At 38.4% G+C, this 18,645-nt stretch overlaps 1 protein-coding gene across 1 annotated transcript in view; it reads left to right on the forward strand.

Moving 5' to 3' along the window:
- LOC115225268 (adhesion G-protein coupled receptor G6-like) overlaps positions 1-18,645 on the forward strand; it is a 1,160,637-nt gene that overhangs the window by 184,427 nt on the left and 957,565 nt on the right. The gene's annotated exons all lie outside the window — the stretch shown is intronic.

Genomic DNA, 18,645 nt, shown 5'->3' on the forward strand with positions numbered 1-18,645 from the left:
TCAGTTATAGAGTGGTTTAAAGGTATTAGCTATAAGAATAATTGTAGTTTCACACAATTCGACATTATTGACTTTTACCCGTCGATATCTAGGACGTTGCTCCTAAGGGCATTGGACTTCGCCAAGCAGTATGTCAACATCGATAGCTCGGAAATTGAAATTATTATGCATGCGAGGAAATCGCTTCTGTTTTTCGAGGATTCCACCTGGATTAAGAAGACTGAGGATTCTCTTTTCGATGTACCGATGGGGGCATACGACGGGGCTGAATTATGTATGCTCATAGGAGCCTTTATTCTCCATAATCTAAAAATAGAATTCCCATTTATAGATGCAGGTCTATATAGGGATGACGGCCTTATAGCCACGCATAATCTAAACGGCCATGAATCAGATAGACTTAGGAAGGACCTTATAGCTTTCTTTCAAAGGATGGGCTTACGGATTACGATAGATACTAACCTGAATAGTGTAGATTTTTTAGACGTAAATTTTAATGCAAGATCGGATAGATTTAAACCTTTCCGTAAGCCCAATGAAAAGCTATCGTATATTAGCAAAGATTCGAACCATCCACCAGTTATCCTTAGCAACTTAGTCAGCAATGTAGGTAGAAGAATATCTTCAATTTCTTCGGACGAGGCAGCATTCCATAATGCTGCACCTTATTACGATAGCGCATTAAAGAATAGTGGATTCTCGGAGAAGATCCAGTCAACCAGCTTAATGCTAATAATAATGCTGCACGAAGAACTAGGACCAGGAAAGTTTTGTGGTTCAACCCGGCTTTCAATTTGGCCGTAAAGACTAATATAGGTAAGGAATTTTTGAGATTAGTCTCTAAGCATTTTAAGCAGGGTCATAAATTCTACAGAATATTTAATAGAAGAACCCTGAAGGTTAGCTATTCTTGTTGCAGAAATTTCGCCTCTTACATTAGCCAACATAATAGGAAGCTAATTGAGATTAGACATGGTGCCGAGCCCATTAAGAAATGTAATTTCAAAAACGAAAGCTCCTGTCCGTTAGAAGGGAAATGTCTAGTGAAAGGAGTAGTTTATAGAGCCAAGGTGCAAGTGGAAGGCTCATCGGAATACAAGACATACACAGGGGCTTCAGAAAATTCATTTAAAACAAGATTTTATTCTCATAAGAATTCTTTTAAATACCCAGAGAATAGGAAGAAAATCAGCCTAGCAAAATATGTCTGGGAACTAAAAGAAAAGGAAGCCCCACCTTTCAACGTGACATGGAGCATTCTGGACAGGGCGGCACCATACAGGCATGGAGCTTACAAATATAATTTCAAGTGCAGGCTTTGCTTATTAGAGAAAATGCACATATTATTCAAAGACAATAATTCTTTGAATCAAAGAAGTGAGTTAATGAACTTATGTAGGCACGCGGCTAAATTTAAAATGTCGAATATAAATATACCATATGGATAGAGTATATATTTTGTATTTTGATTTTGATTTTGATTTTGACTCTTGAGCGCTACGACGGATCTATAGCAAAGTCTTATTGTTTCTACATATATATTAGGAAAACCTACAAACTTTGTTTTCATGTTATTGTATTGCATAAGATTACCTTGATTATTTATATTACCTTGATTATTTATAAATGACCCAAAATAGGATGTTATATTTTATTTTATATGTCTTTCGTATATATTTTTATTAATGCACCCATTTTTTAAAAGCAATGTTTTTTTTTTAAAAAAGCAATGTTGTCAAATTTAGAATGTTTATATAAGTTTGTGTATAGCAAAGCATATGTATTTGTAAGCATGCGTATCTGTGTATGTGTAAGTGAAAGTATGCTTGTGCTTAAGCACGCATACACACGACGGTATGTATATGTATCAATTCAAACTTGTGTATGTATACTGGCCTCTATAGATGCCAATAATATCGCTACAAGTTTTTTCCCCACCCCTCCTTCGTTCCTTTTTCTCTCTTTCCCTTTCTTTCGTTCCCCCTCCTTGCTCAGTATATGAGAATTGCTACATAGATGAATTTTAGCTTGCGTGCGAGACGGTTTGCGTGAATATATGTACACATGCTTTTATGTGTATAATTTAGATTCATATTCATACGTCTGTATATGTATGTATGGCGTTACGCGCATCCTTTTGTGTATGTTGATTTATATATGTGGATTTTAATATAAATATGTATTGCAGTATTTATAACAGGTTTAATTTCTATGCATTAATTTGTACTGTCTTCATTAACGGCAATAGGTTTTTTCCTCGGTTTTTTCCTCGGATTTTATAATTTTTATAAGTTTTTTTTATATATATATACATATATTTTTGACCTTTTTGTTATCGCTCGAAGATTGACCGTTTTTTTCTAAAGGGCCAATCAAACAAGTCCATTTCTTTTTAAAGGTGTAGCGTTTGTAAGAGTATAGATTGAATTAATATATAAGTTCCATTCTAGCAAAAACTGTCTGATGAACGGCAACGAGAAACTCAGAGTAACAGATTTTGTTGAATTTTCTGCTGCTTAAAATAAAGTATATATATATATATATATATATATATATATATAGATATATATATATATATATATATATACATATATATATATATAAATGTCTGCTTTGGTCTGCTATTTCTGGTTAGATGCCCTTCCAAACATCAACCATTTTGCAGCATGGGCTCGGTGCTTTTTATCATACTCCCCGACAATTCAGGTTGCCATGCAGGTCGCATAACTGAAAATCCTGTTGGAGGGGTGGGGTCAGTTTCATGCTCGTGGATAAGGGAATGATTTAAGAGGTAGGGTAGTGCATGTTTTTGTAGATCCTGTTTGGTAATGAATGACCAAGAGATGACACCTAGAAGGTTCCCCAACAAGGTACATATCCGGGCAAATTTGTTTATGGATGTCCGGCGGTCACCCATGCATAACAGAATATCCTCTCCATGCCAACAAAGTTATCCAATGGCAAGTCAAAGACTGATACAGCTTCGGCGCAGTGATGATGCAACTCATTTCAACAGCTGAGTGAACTGGAGTACGTGAAATAAAGTGTCTTGCTCAATTACTTCAACACACAGTCCGTTCCATGAATCGAACTCATTATCTCGCGATTGTGATACTGACGATATCACCACTGAGCCATGCACTTCCACAGAACGGAAGGAGAAAGAAAGAGAAAATGAAAAGAAGGAACTACAAGAGATAGATGATGGTAACGAAGTGACTCGGTGGCCCCATGGGGGTAAAATGCAAATCATTCGATACAGGGTCTGTAATTATGTGCCCCAAAAAGTTTGCGTGAGGTATGGCTTTTATTTCTAGCATGTAGATAGCCTGGTTGAAAACCGTAGACTCGGGATGCGAGGGCTTCTTTTTCTTTTGAATAAATGGCATTTTACAAACAATGACTTTTTTTAGAATCATTATCTCCAAACTTTTCTACGTATTTTACAAAAAAGTGGGAAGGGTGAGTTAAATCTGCGCCATATACGCCTATACATACATACATACATACATACATACATACATACATACATACATATATATATATATATATATATATATATATATATATACACACACACACACTTATACATTTATAGTCTTGATTGTCATCATCAACAGAGTAAATAACATCATCATCATTGTCATCATCATCTAACATCCATGTTCCTTTCTGGCATGGGCTGGACACGATCCAAGGACTGCACTGCGCTCAAATGTCTGCTTTGGTCTCCTAATTCTGGTTAGATTCCCTTCCTAACATCAACCAATTCACAGCATGGGCTCGGTGCTTTTATCATACTACCCGCTATTGAGGTTGCCATCACAATCTGCTTCAACCCCCACCCCTCCCGATTCTACGGGCTTCAAACAGGATATCCACATGCTAGAAAAAGCACCCAAATCACACCCAAACTGTATTTTGGCTCATACGTACACAATCTGTATCGAATGCCTATGGGTTATTCCTACACAAATATGACCCTCGATTTTGCCTCCTTTTAGCTGGAAGAAAGGTTCATATCTTTAGTAAAATTTTTGATATATGGTGTACATGCTGATTATATTGGAATTCTTTTAGAAAAAGTTTTTCCTAGAGGTGGGGAGAATTTCAAAAAATTCCAATATCGGCATTTTTTGGACGAAGAAAGCTTTGATGAAATAATGAAAGAAATATGCAATCAATCTACTAATCTACTGCCACACCCACCCATCCACACACATGCATATATACTCTTCACTCTGTACTGTTTTACTTGTTTTAGGGCATTTGATTGTGACCATGCTGGAACACCGCCTTTAGGCAGGCAAATCGATCCAGGGCTTATTTTTTTGTAAGCCTATTACTTATTCAATCACCCTCATTTTCCCGAACCGCTAGGTTACGGGGTCGTAAAGACACCAGCATCGTTTGTCAAGCGATGTTGTGGGGACAAACAGAGACACACAAACATATACACACACATATGTATGTATGTATGTATGTATGTATGTATGTATGTATGTATGTATGTATGTATGTATGTATGTATGTATCTATGTATGCATTCATGTAAGTATGTATGTATGTATGTATATATGTAGGAAGGAGGAACTCTTGAGAGTCAACAGCCATCCAATAAATGTTTAATCTTTTATTTTTCTGTGTTTCTTTTTTTTCTTAATGCTTAAGGCTGTAACATACGCGGGGACATAGAAATAACCGGACTGAATACCCGATCGCGCGGTTAAACCATTGGGAGTGAAGGACTCCTAGTCTTTGTTAGGGCATCCTTCTAGGAGAAGGTAACTCAGGTAAATGGGATAACTCCGACATAAAACCTGCGGCTCAGTGGTTACCGATGATGTTGACTTGTTCTTCTTTTCGGATTATGGCTTCTGTTGCTTAGTGTGTGGGATTGCCTCAGTGCACAGTCTTTCCTCACTTTGAAAATATCTTTGTGCACAGGCATTGCACGATAACAACATTGGATTTATTAAAGTGATTAACTAATTCATGATTGTTGATAGTGCTGTGAGTCTCAACTGAATGGCTGGCTGTAGCCTTAAAAAGCAAAAATCAATGATGTACCAAAACAGTATAAAAATAAATGGCAGTAAGGACTCTGGAACCACATCAGCTGAAGGAGTCTGGCCCGGCAGGGGTTCCGGAGCATCACAGCCTGAACCCGGCCGTCATCATGCTACTCTGATAGAACCAAAGAAAATAATGGATATTGGTTGTTGGAATGTACGGACACTGCTTGACCATAAGTCCTCTGAATGTCCTGAAAGAAGGACTGCGCTTGTTGCGAAGGAGGTTCAACGCTATGATCTTGACATCGTTGCTTTATCTGAGACGAGATTACCTGGAGATGGTCATCTTACAGAATCTTGTGGAAAATATACATTCTCTTGGAAAGGGAGAGATGAAAAGTTTAGAGGAGAAGCTGGAGAGGCATTTGCTGTTAAGACTACTCTTGTGGTCAAGTTGGAAGAATTCCCAATCGAAATTAACGAGCGTCTTATGTCCATGAGAATCCCTTTGGCTAAAGAAAATTATATGACATTGGTGAGTTTGTAAGCTCCAACTATGTGCTATACAGATGACGAAAAACTTTCTTTCTACCATGCTTTGAAGGGCATTATAAGAAATATCCCTCGGGCAGACAAAGTCATCGTACTGGGTGACTTTAATGCTAGAGTGGGTAGGGATTTTAATACATTGAGTGTAATTGCAAAGCATGGGGTGGGGAAGTGCAATAGTAATGGCATTCTTTTGCTGCAGATGTGTGAGGAGCTGAGTCTGTGTGTTACCAATACCATGTTTTGACCAAAGAATAAGCTTAGGACTACATGGATGCACCCTGCATCTAAAGAACGGCATATTCTGGATTACATCCTAGTTAGGGTGCGTGACAGACAGGATGTGCAGTGTGATCGTGTTCTTCGTGGAGCTGAGTGTTGGACTGACCACCGCCTAGTACGTGCAACAGTGAAATTATTCATAAAACATAAAATCCGAGCTGCAGGGATGACCCTTCCTAAAAGACTGAATGTTGGTATAATAGTGTGAAGAGAACTTTACGAGAGGAAATGAATGCTGCAGATATTGGGGAGGATTGGCTGAACCTTAAAAAGTCAGTTTATGATATAGGCAGGAAAGTTCTGGGATTGATACAAAGAAAGCATCAAGATTGGTTCAAAGAAAATGATGAACATATAGATGATTTATTGGCTGATAAAAGACGTACTTTGTCACGCTATTTGTCAGCAAAGTCACAGGAAAGGGAAGTGTTGCATAGGGAACTCAAAGACGTAAAATTACGTGTGAGGCAAAGGCTCTCTCAGATGAGGGATACGTGGTGGAGTAAGAAGGCTGACGAGATACAGGCGGCATCAGATTCCAATAACACAAAGCTGTGGTATAGTCTCTTGCGAGAAGTTTATGGACCGACGTCTTCCCTGATGACACCAATTCGAAGCAGGGATAGTAAAGAACTTCTTCGTGATTCACAAGGAATTCTGCGAAGGAATTCTGCGAAGGTGGCAAGAACACTTTGATGAACTTTTGAATCAGCAGTCTGTAGTTAGTGAGGATGTTCTCAATCTCATCACTGGATTGCCTGTGAAGGCAGCACTCGCAGAACCACCAAAGTTGGAAGAAGTTGCAATGGCTGTCTCAAGGTTGAATAATGGGAAGTCTTCGGGTATGGATGGCATACATGCGGAGTTGTTACAGCATGGTGGTGAGAAAATTTTGCAGAAACTTCACTCTTTGTTTGGTAAGGTATGGACTAGTGAATTTGTACCTGAGGACCGGAGAGATGCAGTGATGGTGGTCCTGTATAAGTGAAAGGGCAACAGGAATGATTGTGGTAATTATAGGGGAGTATCATTGCTGTCTGCTGTAGGAAAGGTTTTATGCAAGATACTTCTGGATCGTCTGCTGAAATACATTGCAGATTGTGTTCTTGCAGAAAATCAATCTGGCTTTCGTATGGGACGTGGCACTGCTGATATGATCTTTTCAGCTAGACAGCTTCAGGAAAAGTGTGTGGAACAGGGTCTGGATTTGTATCAGGTTTTTGTCGATCTGATAAAAGCCTTTGATACCGTCAATAGAAAAGCATTGTGGAAAGTCCTCCAGAAACTTGGGTGTCCTGAAAAGTTCCTTGCTTTGGTTAGGTCTTTTCATGAAGATATGAATGGTAGGGTGAATGTTAGAGGGAAGATGTCGGAGCCCATTTCAATACAAAATGGAGTGAAACTGGGGAATATTCTGGCATTGACCCTATTTTCCATATATTTCGCGATGGTGTTCTGTATTGCATTCAGAAACTGCAGATACGGTGTTTACGTCCATTATCGAAACTCTGGCAGCATGTTTAGTATCAGGCGCCTTGCTGCAAAGACAAAGATATTTACCTCTGTCATAAGAGACATTTTGTATGCTGATGATTGTGAGCTGGTAGCACACACAGAGATTGATATGCAACACATTTTGAATGCATTCTCTGATGCTTGCACTGCCTTAGGATTGACAGTCAATCTCAAGAAAACTGTTGTCATGCATCAACCTGCCCCTGGTAAGCAGTATAGTGTACCAAATATCTATGTGAATGGTAAACGACTTGATGTAGTCGATCAGTTTGTCTACCTGAGAAGCACTATTAATAGATATGGCAATGTGGATGATGAAATTCAATATAGAATTAGGAAAGCAAGTGTTGCTTTCGGAAGGCTAGAAAAGCGCCCCTGGAGTCCGCGATACATATGCAGAAAGACAAAGATAAAGGTGTACAAGGCATGTGTCCTTCTTTCTCTTCTCTATGCCTGCGAGACGTGGGTCATATATGGAGACCACCTTAAACAACTGGAACGTTTCCATCAGATGTGCCTCAGACAGATCTATGGCATTAAGTGGAAGAACCGCATCAGTGATCTTGAACTATTGGAAGTATAGAAGTATAGAAGCTCTTGTGTTAAAGCAAAGGCTCAGATGGAGTGGTCATCTGGTCAGAATGAAGGATTCAAGGATGCCAAAACAACGCTTTTATGGAGAGTTAGCTAAAGGAGAACGACCTCCACATAAACCAAAAAAGAGGTATAAGTACTTGCTGAAGGCTTCCTTAAGAGATGCTTGCATCTCTCATGACACATGGGAAGGCATAGCTATTGATCGTAGCAGGTGGAGAAGGATTGTGAATGAGAGGGCAGCCACATTTGAAAAATTTCGAGTTGCACATGAGAAAGTAAGGAGGGATGTCAGGAAGGGCATTGCTGTTACACTTCCATAAGGGAAGGATCTTCCTTTGATTCTGACATGCAATGTCTGAGCAAGACCCTGCCTCAGTAAAGCTGGACTCATGAGTCATCTTCGTAGTCATAAAACGAGACAGATAAGTGACAACCTGGCTACCGGTGGTGTTGTAACACACCATAATAATCATATCTGTCGGGCATGTGGAAGAGGGTGTAATTCGGCAGGAGTGCTTAAACGAGATGCAAAGGTACATGAAGCCCAGTTACAACTACAGCCGGCTATTACCAGTAAAGGTTTTAGTTGCCAATTTTGTACAATACATTGTAGATCTTTAGCTGGGCTAAAAAGTCACATTCGATCACAGCACCAGTAACAGTTAAGATTCGTGCAATAGCCAAAATCGATAACGAGGGGGTAGCCATAATAATGTATGTATGTATGTATATATGTATATATGTATGCATCTATCTATCTATCTATCTATCTATCTATCTATCTATCTATCTATCTATCTATCTATCAATATATATATATATATATATATAAATATATATATATATATATATATATATATATATATATATATATATATAATATATATATATATATATATATATAATATATATATATATATATATATATATATATATATATATATATGTATATATAGATATCACCGTGATCACCGTGACCGACCTGGCTATCAGATGTTGCTACACATCGCTGGTCACAACGCGCTTCGCATTGTTTTAGCCTTCAAATGACGCCACCCCGCTGGCTACGCGAGCAGGCCATATATATATATATATATATATATATATACATTCTTACAATACTGTGACTGGTTGCTGAAACAGCTGCTCAACCACTCAAATGTGGAAGTGTTATATCTCGACGTTGCACAGGCCGTTGATAAAGTTTTATCATGGAATGATATGTCACAATGTGCGTCATTTTGGCATGGTTGGAAAATTGGGAGAATGGCTTCATGAATTTCTGAAGGATAGAAATCAGGTAGCCAATGGGGCCACCTCAAATGACTCGCAAATAGTGAGCGCTATTTCGCAAAGCACTATTTTCGGACAACTACTGTTCATAATTGCCCTCTGAGACATGCCCTCAGCCACACAGAGAGCCACGATCACAAATTATGCAGATGATGCAAAAGTTTCACATGTAATACAGAACCCTAAAGACGCTATGCACCTACAATGTGCGCTGGATGAAATATAGCAAATGGGCCGAAAAGAATAGCATACTGTTTAATGCTGAAAAATTTAAAGCTTTGTTCTATCAGCATGCAAATCTAAATGCAGTACCCAGTAAATACACTGGACCTGGAGGGATTGCAATCCCAGAGGCACAATCAGTGTGAGTCCTGGGCATTTACATGAGTAATGATGCAACCTTTCATGTGCATGTTGCTAAATTGGCAATGGAATGTAGGCGGCTGACCGGATGCATTCTTAGAACGTTTAGAACAAGAGACCAGGAAACCATGATGGTCCTCTAGAGGACACTTGTCCTAACCCACTTTGACAATTTCTCTCAGCTATGGTCACCAACCAGTGTCAAATTAATCGCAGAACGTGAGACAATACAACGAAGCTACACGAAGAAAATAGCCTCTATGCAGTATATAAGCTATTGGAAAAGACTCAAGAGATTAAGACTCTATTCTGTAGAGCGTATGCGAGAAAGATATGCCCTAATATACATCTGGAAGATCCTGGAAAGACTTGTCAAAAGCTTTGGCATCCAGAGTTAAACAAATACTAGAACTGGGCGCCACTGCATAGTGTCAATGACTCCAAACTTGCCATCAAGATGTAGGAAAATATACTGCAGTGGCCTGGGCTTTAGAGATCCACAGCTCTTCAATATCCTCCCGATGGACCTGAGGATTGGACGGTTCGACCGGGGTCTGGGAAGCCAGGGACTGCACCAGGCTCCAGTCTGATCTGGCAGTGTTTCTACAGCTGGATGCCCTTCCTAACGCCAACCACTCCGCGAGTGTAGTGGGTGCTTTTTAAGTGCCACCTGCACAGGTGCCAGGGGAGTGCGGCATCGGCCACGATCGGTCGGTGCTTTTAACGTTCCACCGGCACGGAAGCCAGCCAAGGCGGTGCTGGCATCGGCCACGTTCGGATGGTGCTGTTTATGTGCCACCGGCACAGAAGCCAGTCGAGGTGGTGCTGGCAACGGCCACGTTCGGATGGTGCTTTTTATGTGCCACCGGCACAGGTATCACAACTACTATTTCCATTGATATTTATTTCAATGTTCATGTACTTCACTCAACAGGTCTCCTCAAGCACAGCGGGATGTTCTGGAATCCAAGGTACTTTGAATGGGCAGGGGCTATGCGTAACTGGTGCAGGAAGCATCCCGGGTCTTTATTCTTTACTGTTTTACTTATTTCTGTGATTTGACTGTGGCCATGCTGGAGTACCGCGTTTGGACACATGAGTTACTTATTCAATCGCTCTCATTTTGCCGAAACGCTAAGTAACAGGGTCGTAAACACACCAGCATCGGTTATCAAGCGATTTTGTGGGGACAGACATAGACACACAAACACACATATATGTATATATATATATATATATATATATATATATATATATATATATATATATATACATACATACATACATACATACATACATACATATATATATATATATATATATATATATATATATATATATATATATATATATATAATCATATACAAAACAATTCTAAATTGCTTATAATCATGCTCATCATTTCCTTGATTGTCATCATCAACAGGGTAAATAACATCATCCTCATTGTCATCATCATCTAACATCCATGTTCCTTTCTGGCTTGGTCTGGACAGGATCCAAGGACTGCACTGCGCTCAAATGTCTGCTTTGGTCTCCTATTTCTGGTTAGATGCCCTTCCAAATATCAACCAAATTACAACATGGATCAGTGCTTTTTATCATACTACCCGATTATTGAGGTTGCCATGCGGCAAATCCTCTACAAATCCTCGGGGGTGGAGTCAGTTTCATGCCTGTGGATAAGGGAATAATCTCAGAGGAGGAGGTAGGGTAGTTTTGTTTTTTGTAGATCCTCTTTGGTAATGAATGACCAGGAGATTGCACCTAGAGAGTTCCCCACCAAGGTACATATCCGGAAAAAATTGTGTATGGATGACCGGGCGTCACCCATGCATAACAGAATACCGTCTCCATACCAACAATGTTATCTGAGGGCAACGCAAGGACTGATACAGCTTCGGGGCAGTGATGTCACAACACTTTTCAACAGCTGAGTGAACTGGAGTAATGTGAAATAAGAGTATCTGCGTACATGTCAAAAAAAGTTAGCGTGAGATATGGCTTCTATTTCTAGCATGTGGATAGCCTGGTTGAAAGCCATAGAATCAGGAGGCGAGGGTACTTTTTCTCTTGACTAACTGCAATTTTACAAGGTTTTTTTGTCTTTAGAATCATCATGTCCAAACATTTCTACGTATTTCACAAAAACGTGGGAGTGTTGGGTTGAATATCAGTCATCTGCCCCTATATATACACACACACACACACAAAAAGATAAAAAGATGGATACAACTGAGTGGGCAAACAAAAATATGAGACACTGCCTCGTGCCTTTTCTTAAATTTTGATAAGTCTGTTACTGATTCTATCAGTTTCTTCTTGTCAAAGTATCATTTTCTTATTGTGCGTTGACTAGATTCGTTGGATGTAATTGTGAAAAATTACAGCCAACGAATCTAGTCAACTCAAAAGACAGCTGGTATACCCCCACCCCACAAAACACCACCACGTGGACTTTGTTGAGACTAGTAAGAAATAATTATGAACCTTTTATTACACTTAACTTTATAAAACTATTTTTGATGAGGTTCGTTTCTTCAAGAAGAACCGATACATGTAATATCTCTAAGAAAATTAAAATTTATCTCATATAGTGGCGTTTTAAACTTCTTTTTTATAAATATATACCCATTCGTATGTCACCTTCGCTTTTAATATATATATATATATATATATATATATATATATATATATACACGATTGCTGGATTTCAGTTTCTGTCTACAAAATTCACTGACAAGGCTTTGGTTGGTCTCAGGCTATAGCAGAAGACACATGCCAAGTCACCACACAGTGCTGATGCGCCCAGGACCCTGTGTTTTGGAATCAATTTTGTTACCACACTGCCACACCTGCACTTATGTATATATATTTGTGTGTGTATGTATGCGTGCAGGGGTGTATATATGTATGCATGTACACATGTGTATTTATATATATACGAGGGGCGTTCAATAAGTAATGCCTCTGACCCACTTGCCTTTGTTTGATCTAGCTGAAACTTTGCATGTGCAATTATTTAAATTTTTATAGATTACGTGACAAATTACAGCTCCGAACTAATTGTGGTTTCTGATTTACAGGTGTTTGAAATGAGTCAAGTGGGAAATGGAGCCTGTTGAGTGTCGAGCAGTGATCCGGTTTTTGTATTTGAAATGACGCACACCGCAGGAGACTTTTGATGAAGTGAAAGTAACTTATGGTGATGATGCCCCATCATATGACCTTGTAAAACGCTGGCATCGTGAATTCAAACATGGTCGGAACTCTGTGGAAACAGCTCCCAGATCTGGTCGCACCCCTTCTGTCCGTCAAGTTGAGGCTGCCATTTTGAATGATTGACGCATAACTATTCGCCAAATAGCCCATGAGGTCAAGATTAGTACTGGGTCTGTGGAAACTATCATTCATTACCATTTGCATATGCAAAAGGTGTCTGCCAGATGGATTCCCAGGTTGCTCACACTTTTCCAGAAGCAAGAATGCGTCGAGTGCTCGAGGATGAATTTAGGGATGTGCCAAGAAGATGAGTCAAAATTTTTCAAAAGACTGATTACACAGGATGAGACCTGGGTCCATCACTATGATCCATAGACCAAAGCCCAGTCAATGCAGTGGAAGCACCATGACTCACCTCCTCCAAAGAAAGCAAGGGTGCAGCCCTCCGCTGGGAAGGTCATGCTCACAGACTTTTGGGACCAGGACGGAGTAGTGATGACAGATTTCCTGGCAAAGGGTACCACAATTACAGGAGCCTATCATGCTTCACCTTTGAGGAAATTAAGAGAAGCTATCAAAACCAAGTGGCGGGGCAAGATCAGCAAAGGCATCCTCCTCTTGCAGGACAACGCTCCGGTCCACAACTCGCGTGTCGCCAGATCAGAGGCACAGGCGTGCGGCTATGAACTCTTCCCCCATCCCCCTACACTCCTGACCTTGCACCCTCTGATTTTCACCTCTTCCCAGCCATGAAGTTGTTTTTGAAAGGAAAGCGTTTCCCAGATGATGCAGCCTTGATTTCTGAAGTCACGTCGTGGTTGGACGACCAAGCTGGGGTCTTCTACGAACACGGTCTCCAGAGCTGCATCAAACGATGGGAGAAATGCGTAACTCTGGGTGTTTCCTATGTAGAAAAAGACTAATAACTGTGCCAAGTTTCGTTGCTCTACTGCTATGGGAAGTGGATCAGGGGCATTACTTATTGAACGCCTCTCGTATATATATATACATATGTACATATTACATGTACATATAGATATATAAATATATATATATATACGTATAAACATATACATCTATACATACATTCATACATATATATATATACATATGCATCTATACATATATATATAGATACACATGTATATATATGCATATATATATATATATTATATCATATATATTCACACACACAGACACACACACATATATATATACATAATATATATATATATATATATATATATATAAATCCTTAAAATTGTTTCATCCCGAAAGCTGTGGCCATGCTGGGACACTACCGTTGATTGCGCTACACTAGTATGTGAAACCCCTCTGATACGTGGTCAATAAGGGAGTTCTATATATACATTATTGAATTATAATAGTCATAATGCACACACACACACACACATATATATATATACATATCTATATATATACATATATATATATATAAACATACGTGAAACATGTTTCGATATGTATTCAAATATATATACGCATTTTAAGTCGAATTTATAAATGTATGAATATGATTGCCTAAGTTCAGTTTATATTTTAATTCCTATCTTTTGTCTCAGTTTCGACCATAGCACTTCTTTCTAGCAGTTATATATATTTCCTAAGAATTATATATATATACTGATATGGAGGTCAGTTGAGAAACAGAGTGCTTGTGGCCTGGTTTTGTGATTTGGCGCCTGGCAGGCGGATAAAGCTTTTTGTTCTGTCGGTTTCTGGAAAGATTAATGAGTTTGGAAGAGACCTCTGCCCCGTGTTCCGGTCAAGCAGAGTTTAGGAAACCACCCTTTAAAATGCAACGCGCGGTGTTGGTTTGGGCAGTTCTGTCTGAGACAGTGAGAGGGCCGGAAGAGACAGTCAGTTGGCAAAAGACAGCAGCCAAGAAGGTGGCGATAACGAGAGGATGACAACGTTGAGAAAGACAGACAGAGAGCATTGGGAACATGTAGAGCGAGAGAGGAAGATTACGGCGTGAAGGCATTGGCTATCTGTAGTAGGAGCTCGTAAGGGTATGTGTTGTTTATCTTTTGATGTGAAATGTAAAAGAAAGAATTGTGACGTAACTTGTAATCTGTGATGAAGAGAAAAAGGAATTGTTGAACTAAAAAAGAATTGATGCGTCAAAGAAAAAAAGAAAGAAGGAAAAGAGGAAGAAAAGAAATGAGACTATAAAGAACATTGTGAATTGAGGGAAAAGAGGAAGAAAAGAATTAGAAAGAATTTAATGTTGAACTGTTTTCATTTGTCTCCGGACTTGGTGTATCCTGAACTGTTTGATCGTTTTCGAACGACGTGTTGTGTTTAAATGCTTTGATTTTGCTGTTTTCTTGTTAATTCTGTTGCATGTTTTTTTCTTTAATGTATCTGCTATGTTTCACATTGTATTTGATGTCGTAATAATTGTTATAAACTGTTGTTAACTGTAAATTATTGCCTTCCGCCGTGTATCTCTTCCTGCTGTTGTTGTTGTTCTTATCTCCGGTCGCCGGTTCGAGTTCGCTGCCATCCCCCACCACCGTTCTTTCTCTGTGGCGGATTCCCGGTTCGACTGAGCCGGTCAATCGTCGTCGCTCGACTTAGTAGTGTCCCGGGTTCGAAGTTTGAGCGACGGCAGGTTTCGTAACAACACACACACACACACACACACACACACACACACACACACACACACACACACATATATATATATATATATATATATATATATATATACTAGATGTACACTGTCAATTTAACGTGACAGTAGGGGATTACACCACCGCTGTTTAGCCCTAGGAAGCACCTGCAGCTAGCAGGCTTTTGCTACTCTAGACCGATGATGGGCAAAGACCCTGAAACATGCGTGTCTCTAGATGCAGGCCTAGCTGTTGAGAGTATTTGTCTCCCCTTCGTAAATATATATAAAGATACCATAAATGTGTCGAAGCCGACAGGAAGCGTTCGATGCTTCCTAGGGCTAAACAGCGGTGATGTAATCCCCTACTGTCACGTTAAATTGACAGTATACAACTATCATATCGCCCCATCACCGTACATATCTCTATGAGATATTTAGAAATTTAATATTTCTGATATATATATATATATATATATATATATATATATTTATTCATACATACAAACACCCCCCATATATATATATATATATATATATATATATATATATATATATAAATATATGTATCGTGAAGTATATAAGTATATTTGTCACTTAAATGTGGCTAATCCTTAAGGATGGATGCTACCGTAGCTTGTAGCCCCAGGAGGACACCTCCTCCAGCTGGCTATTGACGCACATTCTGTGCCCTATCTGTATTTGCAAAGGGAAGCCATCCTTAAGGGTTAGCCATATTTATGTGACAAATATACTTCACGATGTCGTGCAGCTACTGTTTATACCTCGCTCAGAGATTTATTATATATCTTCATTCGAACTTACTAAAACTTTCTCGTCGTTGCTAAGTTTACCTAAGGACTCATACCAGTTTAAAACTCAGGGCACTAAGTAGATACACATAGATTCATACGGGAGAGAAGCCTTATCATTTTAATGTCTGTGGTAAATCCGTTTGCAGACGAGAAACGATATTAGCGTTCAGTTTGTGGTAAACCTTTCTCTGTAAGAAGCCATTTAACTAAGAATAAATTCATTCATCGGAGAGCGAAACCATACCATTGTGGTGTCTCTGGGAAATCTTTCTCTAGAAATTGTGGCCTGACTAAACACAAATGCACTCATACAGCGGAAAGAAACCAATATCTCTATGGCATCTGTGGTAAATCATTCTAACAAATGACTATTTTAACTATTCAAAAGGAATTGGTTCAGGAGAGAGACCATTCCAATACGATGTTTATAGGAAATCGTTCCCAACAAGTAGTAAAGTACCTTTACACAAACATATTCATACTGGAGAAAAAAAAAACATATCACTGTTATATCTGTGGTAAATTATTCTCTCAAAATGATTCTTTTCATTCAGAAGAGAAAGCATATTACTGAGGCATCTTACTGATATTGTGGCTTATCATATTGTGGACAACTATACGTGGATCTTATTGTACAAAAGAGTTACTGTTTCAGTGTCAAAAATCATTTGATGATAGAAATATCTTATATAAGAATAAAGGATCCCACACAGCAAAGACGATTTAACTGGATGTTGCAACAACCGTTTAACATTGTATTTTAAAGAACCATATTGACATTTATATCAGTAAAGGTGCTTAACTAATCCAAGCCTAAGTTACCAAATTCACCATTGAAAATAGTTACAGCCTAAAGGGAAATAATTAGGAAACACTTGAATGTTGACTTAAGATCGTAATTATGTAAAGTAACTGTAACGAATAAACCAGAATTCTTGTCCGGTACCGGGTAACTTCCAAGATCTAATCAGTTAGTGCTTGTCAGGACAAACATACCTGAACCTTTCGTCGAATCCATCCCATGGTTCTTGTGATATCTTGTCCACGGACAAACAACTACATCTGAAAACAATATCTCCGCCTTCGCTAAGGCGGATGTAATAAATGATAGTTTAGCCCTGTGAAGTCTGAATAAGTTTTTTCATTAATTATTTATCTTTGTGTATTTTAACTTAAACAATACTTATTCATCAAAGAAAATTTATATTGAGCCTTTTTTTAAATTACTGGGCATATTATGCTAAGTAAGTTATATTTGGGAAGAAAGAGTTTGAATTGAAAAAGATGTTTATAAGTTATGTTCAGTTGCGAAACCTATGGAATTTCCACCAAGTTTTCTTAATTTATATAATTTTATCATTTCTTTCTTTTATAATCATGATCCATTTATGTTTTTTGTATTTGAGGTGAATGTTAAGTTGCGTGTCATCATTATTAGTATCATCAAAGTGTTTTATGTTAATTCTCCACACTGGTATGGGCTCGATGTGTATGTCATGTGTATGTCATATCACTTTCAAGTCACAGATTTCTGAGTTCCCATCTCATCCATCTTTGCGAATATTCTTAATGAACTGAAAATAAGGTAAAGTTGGTTGAATTTTCAATTATTGCCCTATCATGTTATATGGGGAAATTCTCACTCACACTTGTACGGATATAATTATAAGCAACAGGATGTGTAAACATAACCAATTTATTATAAACTTTTGTTTATTCCTCTCAACGAATCTTCAATGGTAATTAGATGTTATGTAAGTTTTTGAAATTATTTGGTACCAAACTCCTGATTGATTCAATGTAGTCAGTCCGGGATGCGAATACAAATGTTTGTGTTAATGTTTAAAGAGAATACAAGTTAAGAGGCAGCAATACATACATTTCTCTGGTTGCAAACGCAGTGGTTTGTGAAATGTTTATTATCAGATTAAGTAAGGCAATGACAAGTGAGAGACCTGATAATAATAATAATTAGATAACGGATTATAAATCTAATCAGCTAATAACCATGATGCACATTTTTAGAGGAGTAATTAGTAACTGAAGAAATAATCAATGTCTCTCTCTCTCTCCCTCTCCCTTTCTCAGACACGATTTGAACTAAGACTGCAATATTGCGATGCTTCAACTAAAAGGAAAATAGTTTGTACAAAGAAAACACGTTTACTACTTCATTAAGAAAAACTGAAGATTATACTGAAAATTAAAAGTGAAATTGGCAGCAAGAAAACATCTATAGAATTACAAATCAAACCATATGATTTTAGATTTTGCGTGTTAAAGAAAAAGGAAAATGTACTAAACCGTGTTTAAACTACATTGTGCTATATACAGTCTCTCAGTTTCCTAGTGTTGT

The sequence above is a fragment of the Octopus sinensis genome, linkage group LG27 (genome assembly GCF_006345805.1).
Source record: "Octopus sinensis linkage group LG27, ASM634580v1, whole genome shotgun sequence".
In the NCBI taxonomy this organism is placed as follows: domain Eukaryota; kingdom Metazoa; phylum Mollusca; class Cephalopoda; order Octopoda; family Octopodidae; genus Octopus; species Octopus sinensis.